General features: G+C 44.2%; 1 pseudogene; it reads right to left on the bottom strand.

The window, feature by feature from the left end:
- Positions 1-1,161: 1,161 nt before the first annotated feature.
- On the bottom strand, positions 1,162-5,967 carry LOC102002587 (annotated as a pseudogene).
- Positions 5,968-10,592: the final 4,625 nt, after the last annotated feature.

The raw sequence follows: 10,592 nt of genomic DNA on the forward strand, positions 1-10,592 counted from the left end.
TGAACCTGTGATCTTCCTGTAGAGCAGGAATCTGGATTTCACTCAGATTTGGCCGGTAGTGTCCACACACAGTAGATATTACTTCTGTACATGAAAGGAACAGACGTTACATATGCATGCAGACACGGTAGCAGACATTACATCTGTATGCAGCAGAGGAGCAGACATTACATCTGTACACAGGCACAGGAGCAGACATTACATCTGTACACAGGCACAGGAGCAGACATTACATCTTTACACGGGCACAGGTGCGAACATTACATCTGTACACAGGCACAGGGGCAGACATTACATCTGTACACAATAGAGGAGAAGACATTACATCTGTATGCATGCACAGAAGCAAACATGTCATCTGTATGCAGGCACAGCAACAGACATTACATCTGTACGCAGGCAGAGGATCTTACTGTTAAGGAACAGCTATTTAACTAACTTAGCAAGTTTTCAGGCATTTTCTTTTTTGCGGGAGTCTGTTGTATCAAATCGCTGATTGTACAGTTCAAACACACCTTATGTCCGTCTAGATTAAAGAGAAAAGCGTTTCTCTGACGTTATCCTTCTACAGGACTCTGCTCCACAGAACAGCATGCTGCACAATTACACCTCACCTTACTAAATAGGAGTTAGGATAATAATAATGTTCAAGAATTTTGCTCATTAATTTTATCTCGGTGTTTCCCATGAGGTTGTAATCAAAGAGACCCAGTGGCTGACTTCTGAATTTACACTAGCCAGTAAAAAGCACCTTGAGCTCTTATTCCAAACCAATGGCCTACCCCGTGGTGTGCATCTTGTAGAGCACAGTGGTGAGGAAAACATCACCAATCTTGCAAATGCCTGTGACGGAAACTGCCAAGATTTCCTTGGATGATTTCATTGCCCATTCTCTTGCTCTATCTAATAAGGGTAAAACTACCCCAGCTGTTTTTCTAGGAATCAGAGTGGTACTAACAGTCTCCCCTTTGTTTGGTATAGTTGCTGTCTCATGCGCATCACATGCCAAGGTCACATTAGCCTTACAGAGCTTTCTTATGCTCCACATCTTTGCTATCTGGTACATTTTATCACGGCCCTTTACCCTGACCCTTTTCTGAGGCATTAGAACTGCTACCTCTTCTACGTTGTCCTCCTGCTGCTCAAGAGTTCTAAGCCAGATCAGGACATGTTTACACTGCGGTTGTGGGCCAATCGGACATCCTGTTTTTCTTCAAACTCACCAAGCCTAAATTTGGGGACAAAGACCTTCCAGGTGCTAGTATTCAGGCATGTGTACTGGCCTGCCCTTGGGGCCCTGACAGGATACGTCCTCAGCTGTAGCCACTAAGATGTAATCTCTGTACATTCACTATGTTCTGTTCCCTTTAAAAAAGGTCCAGCCCACCTCTCATCTCGCAGTCTTTGTGTCTATTTGTTCCTCCCCCTCCTCGCTCCCTCTCTCCCTTTCTGCTTTTCTGTCTCTTTGTCCCGTGTTGTTGTGTTGTCCCCCCCCCTTCTTCTCTCCTGCTGCTCCTGTCTCCAGAGGCCCCGTCTCCCCGCTCCCTTTCCCTCTTTTTTATGTTCCCTTTCCCCTAATTAAAACCCTTCCACATGAACTCTGTTGCATGGCCGGCATCTTTCTCTGGTATGTTTTTTTATGTTTTGTTTTTAAATTACAACACCAGGGGCTTAAAAACAAAACAAAACAAAAAAAAAACCCAGTCCAATGAGATGCTTCGCTTTAGCTTCCCAAGGCTCACCCCCTAATTTGCCAAGGGTCTTTTCTCTGCATGTACTAATGTTTATTTCTTCGAGCCTCATAAAAGATTTTTTGGACTGCTGCGGGGGGACAGGAGATTCTGTCCCAAAACAAAACAGAACATCTGGATTTATTAGTGGCAGTGCTACCTAGAATGGAATCCAGGCCACTAAACTCGCGATGCAAACGTGCTAGCACCGAGCTACGCTCCCAGCCCTCCTTTTGTTTTATTTTTTAATTTTCTTCCACATGTTTGAGTATTTTGCCTGCATGTAGGTATGAGCACTATGCGCATGCTTGATGCCCTTAAAAGTCAGAAGGGGGCTTCAGGTCCCCTGAAACTGGAGCTATGGATGGTTGCCGGCTGCCATTACTGGGAATCAAACCTGATCCTATGCAAGAGAAACAAGAGATCTTAACCACTGAGTCTCTCCAGCTCCAGCTCTCGTTTTATGTTTCTTGTATTAAAATACCATCATTTGAAATATGTACACACACACAAACACACACACACAAGAGGAACTGTTGGGAAAGAAACCAGACAAGAATTTCCTACAAGATTCCAATCATCTTAGCCCAGGCAGATTATGTAATTAACGTACACATAACAAAACCTGTTTCGTTCACAGATAATTTCCCTGCAAATTTTTTTTTTTTTTTGGTTTTTGGAGACAGGGTTTCTCTGTGGTTTTGGAGCCTGTCCTGGAACTCGCTCTTGTAGACCAGGCTAGTCTCAAACTCACAGAGATCTGCCCGCCTCTGCCTCCCAAGTGCTGGGATTAAAGGCTTGCGCCACCACCGCCCGGCTCCTGCAACGTTTTTGAAGGGGTGGTAGTTAAGACAGTGTCTCCTGTAGCCCAGGCTGGCCTGAAACTCGAATTCAATTCACCGCGTAGCAGAAGATGACCTTGAACTCTTGACCCTCCTTTCTTTATCACTTGAGTGTTGAGTTTATAAGGCTGCACTAAGCCTGGTTATGTTTTTTTTTTCTTGCCCACACCACATTCCTAGACCCAGGGCTTTAGGACAAGTTTCCTTCAACTGATGACAAGAAACGGACAATATGCATAAAGAAAGGGAAAAGCAAATGAACCCAACAATCTTCAGAACTTTTTTCAGACAGTTTGCAGAACTTTCACTGTGGGGCCATAGTTTCAATAAAAGTATACCATTGCAGCTGGGAATTGGTGGCACACGCCTTTAATCCCAGCACTTGGGAGGCAGAAGCAGGCAGATCTCTGTGAGTTCAAGGCCAGACTTGTCTACAGAGTTTAGTTCCAGGACAGGCACCAAAGTTACAGAGAACCCCTGTTTTGAAAAACCAAAAAAAAAAAAAGTATGCCATTATTTTTTACCAAATCTTAAAATCAGGGAGCTAAACAATAAACTGTAACATGTTTTTAATTTTTTTTAAAAACAATGACATGATTTGTGTTATGGGAGTATTTAAAAATAAAATATTATCATCATAGTAAAGATAAAAAGATTCTAAAGGTGATTTTAAAAAGTTCCCTTTTTAAAGAGAAAGGGGAAATTAGGGCAAAGTCGGTCCAGATGGGAAGCCATTCCCTCCCGTGAAAGAACTGCCTGCAGTCCACTGTCCTCTTGCTGATGTGTTTAAAGATCTTGGACTCCTCCGCGTTCTTTGTTTTCTGGTAGCCGAATCCACTGCCACCTCCTCTCTTGTTAAGCTTGCCATCATGGCTGCTTACGTTCAGATCAATGAAAGGAGGACCTTAAAACCAAAAGGCAGAGCCACCTGAGGCCAATTGTTCACACTGAAGATCTGCTTGAGAGAGTGGGAGTCGTAGGCTCATATGTAGGACGTGTATGCTTTCTGGGCAGGCTTATGGAGAAAGTAGTTCTTTTCGATTAGATTTTCCAGCTGAGACAGAACATCAGAAACTTTAGACCAGGAAAAATCAAATTGATTCAATGGAACCTTAAATTACATCAAGTAATGAAGGCAACCTAACTCCTCAGGGCACAGGATGAGCAGGGCCCTCTTCCACCCAGGTCCCTAGCTGTTCTATCCACATGACGGACGAATGTATTCCTTGGGGTCACTGCGAGGGTCATAATGAGCAATCCAGTACACTTCAGGGCAGCCCTCTGGCTGTCACATCTGTGCAGCAGTATCCCTGAATCTGTGTTACAGGACTGGAAGAACGTGGTTGCTTGCTTGTTTTGCTTTTGCCTTCCATGGATGGCCAAGACAGGCAAGCAATGTAGTTCAGTAGCTCATAGTGGTACTTCACAGACATACACGAGGAAAAGAACACCACCGCTTTCTTCTTCAGGTTCTTCGATTTTATTTATTTATTATGTACACAGTGTTCAGCCTCCATGTTTTGCCTACAGGCCAAAAAAAGGGCACCAGATCTCATTAACAGATGGTTGTGAGCCATCACGTGGTTGCTGGGAATTGAACTCAGGACCTCCGGAAGAGCAGTCAGTGCTCTTAACCTCTGAGCCATCTCTCCAGCCCCCTTCAGGTTCTTCTTAACGAATGTGAAGAGCAGAAGGAACCTCTTCTCAGAGGGACACACAACATATCCCTGCTCAAGTCCATCCACCATGACAACATCTTTATCATCACCAACACCCACATACAATGGCTCTTTTTCAGAGAAATAAATTCTTGCTAAGTCTTCAACTTTTGGAGTTTGTGTGGCAGAAAAGAACATGGCTTGATGTACTGGCAAAAGTTTGATAATCTGCTTTAATGCTTCTTCAAATCCAACATCCAAGATACAATCAGCCTAATCAATAACTAGACCCTGGAGGTTCTTGTACATAAACCCTGCAGTATTCTGCATGTGGTCTAGAAGCAGGCCTAGGGTGGCCATGATTATATTGATGCCATGGTGATGTTGATACCATGGTGATGTTGATACCATGGTGATGTTGATGCCATGGTGATGTTGATGCCATGGTGATATTGATGCCTTGGTGATGTTGATGCCATGGTGATGCTGATGCCATGGTGATGTTGATGTCATTGATGAGCTCCTGGGCTTCAGCAGACCTGTTACTGCAACCACGATCAGCCCATATGTGGGAACATGGTGTGTCATCAGTTTCTTAAGAACCCCAAAGCCAAAGGTCTGCATGGCCAGTTCTCTGGTAGGAGAGAGAAGCAGGACTCCTGTTCCTTCTCTGCGCATGAACTTCAACTTGACAATGAGCTTGGTCACAGGAATAAGGAAAGAGAGGGCTTTGCCACTGCCTGTTTTCATGGCTACCAGAAGATCCCTGCCTTCCAGAAGTGGCCTGATACTTTCTTAGATTTCAGTCAAACACTTGAAGCCCATTTCTTCTTCAGTCTTCAGAGTGTTTTCAGTGATGAGGTCAGACAAGGAAGCAAATGAGGGGTCCTCAAAAGTCCCTGTCAGTCCTAGGGGCCAGCTGCCCCACCCCACTCCACCCCTGTGACTTGGCTTCTCCACACCTTCTTCTGCTTCCTCATGAGCCCCAGGGCTTTCTTCGGGCTTTGCTTTTTTTTTTTTTTGGTGTCAAGCCTCATTTGTCGTTTTCCCCTTTTTCTTCTTTTTCTTTTTTGGTTCTGAATCAGGAGATGGCATTGCTGTTGTTTCTCCACTGGTTAAAGTGGTAGATTTGGGGGATAATTTCTAACCTTTTGAGTTTTCCACTGTCTCTTCAGGAACACCTCTGATGAGGGATGTCCTTTGTATATATGTTGCTTTTGTTGGTTAAAGAATAAAGCTGTTTTGACCAATGGCTTAGCAGAGTAAAGTCGGGCAGGAAATCTGAACAGAGATATAGAGAGAGAGTAAGCAGAAATCAGGAAGACGTCACATAGCTGCCAAAGGAAAAGGACACCAGAATCCTGGCGATTCACAGATTAATAGAAATGGGTTAATTCAAGATATAAGAGCTAGCTAGGAGTACACTCGAGCCATTGGCCAAACAATGTTGTAATTAATATAGTTTCTGTATGATTATTCAGGTCTGGGTGACTGGGAAATGAGTGAGTAACCTCCATTTACACACCTCCACTTTGTGCTTCTGCTGAAGCCACGCTCACAGAATGCTTTATGACTATCTGTAACTTTTCCTACTTTCCCTTCTTTGGATACATCTCTATTTTGAGGTTACAATAGGCTTGTATCTGATGTGTCTTGCAGCTTCAGGTTCTGCTGCAGCAGCCTGACATTCCACTTCTTGATCTCCTTGCACAGAGGTTTCATCTGTAAGTGTGACATATTGCTGGGCCACACTAGCAAGCAGCACTGAGCAGTGGCTGCACATGCACAGTTGGAACACGGAAGCAGACCCGTGGGGCGGAAATGCTTCTGCAACCTGTAACATTTTCAATACAGAGGAAGCAGATCTTCGTGAATTTGTGGTATCATCTTCATATGAGTCCCTATGTTAGCAGAGCTAACCAAAAGTTATCTGCTACACATGAAGCTCAAGAGATGGGATTTTAAAAAAATAGCTGGGATGATGAGCCAAAGAGAAGCAGTTTGCCCTTTTGGGACTTCGTGAGTATGACATTTACATCAATTCCACCTGCCTTCCTCCCTCCAACTCCTCAAATGCCCCCACTACCTCCCTACCTCATGATCTCTCTTTAATTGTTACTACCTATATGTACATGTGCGTACACACACACACACACACACACACACACACACACACACACGTTGTATTGTAGCTATATCACCTGGGTTGGGTACCTCATGATCAGTACTCTGAAATTCACCAGTTGTTGGTTTCTATAATGGTCTACACCTCTGCCAAGGAAGCTTCCTTGATGAGGAGTGAGAGCTGCCCTTACCTGAGGCTATAAGATAAATATTTAGAATACAGTTGAGATTTATACTGACTTGGGAAAATGGCTGCAGCTGGCTCCACTCTAGGTTCATGAGTTTACAAGCCACAGGCCATTGACTAGGTTTACAGTACCAGGCACGAATTCCCTCCTACTGAGCAGGTCTTAAGACCAATTAGATGGACGGGCGGTGGTGGCGCACACCTTTAATCCCAGCACTTATGAGGTGGAGGCAGGCTGATCTCTGTGAGTTCTAGGACAGGCTCCAAAGCTACACAGAGAAACCCTGTCTCAAAAAACAAACAAACAAAAGACCAATTAAATGACTGTTAATTACCCCCAAGACACAGTGCCACTATTGTACCCTTGAGGCTGTACCCTTGAGGCTGTCTTGCCATACTGCTCATTGTTACTGTTATAGTCTTTGTTTTTTGGGGTTTTTTTGTTTTTTTTTTCTGGGTAAGATTGTTGATAGTCTTCCTGCCTTGGCAGTTTACAAGAATTCCCTTAGAGACTTTTCTGGAGAGACAAACAGACATACAGGCCTCATTAAGAAGCCATCTTACACTGTGGCGTATGGCTTTGAGATGAACAAGGACTATGGCTATAGACATGCTAACAGGAACAGGAGCAAGCCCAAGAGGTCTCAATCCTACACAGAGAACTACAGACAAAAAAAGAAAAAAAAACAGACTGAAAGTGGAAGAAATGGTCTTCCCCAGGGGGGAGCACACCACGGGAGTATCCAACACCAAGGTCAGCCCCAAAACATACATATAAGCACCGTTATACAGACTGAGCAGGTTGTATTGATATATTTAGGAATGTGTGTATATACATACATACATGTGTGTAACAACAATTCATGAAAAAGAGGTCATGAATTTGAAAAAGAGCAAGGAAGGATGTATGTGAGGGCTTGGAGGGAGGAAGGGAAGGGGAAAATGATGTCATTATATTATAGTCTCAAAAAATAAAAAAAAATAATTTTAAAAAAAATTAAACATGCAATGAATTCAAAGTGCTTCTGGCCATGCTCACGCATGTTGCACTTAACACTAACATGTGCATTTTGCACTGCATAGGCCCTCATAGCACACACCAATGAGCACTGCCTGCAACACTCTGGCCCAGTCTGAAGACCATCATATATCACAAACTTCAGGGTTTCTACCATCCATAAAAAGTTGTTTGCTGCCGGGCAGTGGTGGCACACACCTTTAATCCCAGCACCCGGGGGACAGAGGCAGGTGGATCTCTGTGAGTTCGAGGCCAGCCTGGTCTACATGGAAAGACCCTGTCTCAAAGAAAAATGGTGGAGGGCTGGAGAGATGGCTCAGCGGTTAGGAGTACTGCTGTTCTTCCAGAGGACCCGGGTTCAATTCCCAGCACCTACATGGTAGCTCACAACTGCCTGTAGCTTTAGCTCCCTTGAAGCTGATACATTTACACCAATGCCCATAAAATAAAGTTAAAATAAATTTAAAAAAAAAGAAGAAAATGGTTTGCTCTTATAGAAACATAATGGTTTAAGTGCAGGAAACAAAAACTTAATATAATCCTACTGTCATTCTTCAATATGTTACAAGTTAATAAATGTGTGTGTGTGTGTGTGTGTGTGTGTGTGTGTGTGTGTGTGTGCGCGCGCATGTGAGAATTATGTTGTGTTAGAATGTTTGATTTAATTTTTTCTGTTTGGGTTGATGACTTGAGCTTCATTTAAAATCAAATCTCCCTGTGCCCTGGGGTCCAGGCCCCTTCTCCAGCAGCTGTAGCTGCATTCTTCCATGGCCGCCAGCAACACCTGCAGTTGTGCCACGGGGAGTAAAGTGAATATGTCCTGGGCCCACTTTCTCCTGGGGCTGTACAACAGGCAGGCACAGAGAGGGAAGAGGAATCAAGAGAGTGGGCTATGGTAGCAAGCCATTCTACTGGCACCTGCACAGTAGGACAGAAACCAGGCAGTCGGTCCACCAGTGGCCAGAAGGCATACCTGGCTCTCACAAGCAAACCATGCCACTCGTCCTGGCTTCAATTTCCCCATCTATTCCGTGGGTTAATCATGAGGAACTATGGGTAAAGGGCTAAACCTCCACTTTGGTACCAGCTCCGGCTCAGTAAGCACTGGGGACACCGGGCTCTGGGACAAGATGGGCAGACGGTGATCAAGAGTATGTGTTCTGGGTGAAGGAGCTACATTTCCTAGGTAAATGTAGCCACCATCTCTCATCAAAGCCTCGCTTCACAACAAAGGGAGACCATCACAGAAAACAACAACCGGATACAAGGGAGAGAACAAAGGAGTGTGCAGACCACAGCCCCTATGGACACATCTACGTCACAACTCCTCCGTCTGTGACTCCAGGAACAGCATGGAAGAGCAGACTAAGAAAGAGCCAGAGGACTAGGAATAGAAACAAGACATGCTAACACTGAAGGGGAAAACCTCACTGGGTCCCACCCCTAGACAAAGAACTACAGGCAGCTGATGGCTACTGAGAGAGGGAGCATTAACCTCTCCTAGGGATGAGCCCCCTAAATGGTTATCCAATACAAAGAGGTCAGTCAGTCTTGAAACCATATAACACAAACAACAAAAACAGACTCAACAGGATCTCTCTCTCTCTCTCTCTCTCTCTCTCTCTCTCTCTCTCTCTCTCTCTCAGAAAACCTGAATATATTTTTCACTTATACATATATATATGTGTGTATATAATAAATATATTCAAGGAAAAAGAGGCTCTTGACTTGAGAGGTATGCAGAAAGGGTTTGAGAGAGAGTAACTGGGAAAGAATGGAAAGAAGAAAGGAAAGAGAAGTGATTTCACACTTGGGAAGCAGAGGCAAGCAGGTCTCCATGAGTTTGAGGCTACCCTGATGTACATAGCTAGTTCCAGGACAGCCAGGGCTACAGAGAGAAATCCTGTCTCAAAAGCCAAAAGTGGGTAGTAAAAAAAGGCTCAGGCTTGGTGGCAGCACAGAAAAAGCTTTGGAGATGGATCATATGTGACATGTTCAGGGGAAATTTGGTGACTACAGATACAGGCCCACGAGTCTGTGACTTTCTTTTTGAAGCCCAAACCCCTTATCAAATTATAAGGAAAATAAGGCAGCACAAGACTAAGGCTACCAAGACCTGGTTGGCCCTTCAAGGTGAGAGGTTTCATCAGTGTAATGTTAGATCCTGAGGGGAACGGGGGCATCGATGAGGACAGCTGGGGAAAGCTGAGGAAAGCCTGGAATGTAGTGATGCTACTAATGTCACTTCCTTAGTTCTCACTCATACCAGGGACCTTCCACAAGGAACAGGGTATGGAGTACATGGGAACGCTGCTCTCTCTCTCTGCAACTTTTCTATGCGTCTAAAGGTTTTCAAAAAGAAAATAGAAAACGTATCTCCTATGGACTGGATCTCTCTGGCCAGCCAGCCTAACATAACTGGTGAGCCCCAGGCCCTAGTGAGAAATCCTGTCTGGAAAAGCCAGATGGATGGATGGCTCCTGAGCAATGAGCAAGGTGACTGACCTCTGACCTCCACATGTGCATGTGTGCACGTGTGCATGCACGCACACACACATAAAATAAAACGTCACTTAAAAAAATCTATCTTTCTTAAATCTCACAAACATCAGTTCATAGATATAACAGCCCTACAAATGTATGCACCAAGCAACAGAACTGTAAAATATATGGAGTGAAAACTGAAAGAATTAAAAAGAAAATTATACAAATCTGCAGAAATCTGCAGTTAGACTGGAACATTCTTTTTTACATTCATTATGTGTACACACACACACCAGGACTTGTGTGTGAAGTATGGCTTCTCTCCCTCCACTACACGTTCTCAAGTCGTTGGCCTGACCTCAGGCGCCTTTACTGTTGAGCTCTCTCACCAGCCAGAGTGGACTATTCTAGTACCCTCCTTTAACCATCGCTAAAATAATAAAACAATTACAAAGAATCACACATTTATATATGTGCTATATGTGCTATAGACGAACCTAGTACCCTACTGTCAATCAACAAGAAAGAATGAATGTAGGCTACTCCATC

Source organism: Microtus ochrogaster, chromosome X (genome assembly GCF_000317375.1).
Source record: "Microtus ochrogaster isolate Prairie Vole_2 chromosome X, MicOch1.0, whole genome shotgun sequence".
Taxonomy (NCBI): domain Eukaryota; kingdom Metazoa; phylum Chordata; class Mammalia; order Rodentia; family Cricetidae; genus Microtus; species Microtus ochrogaster.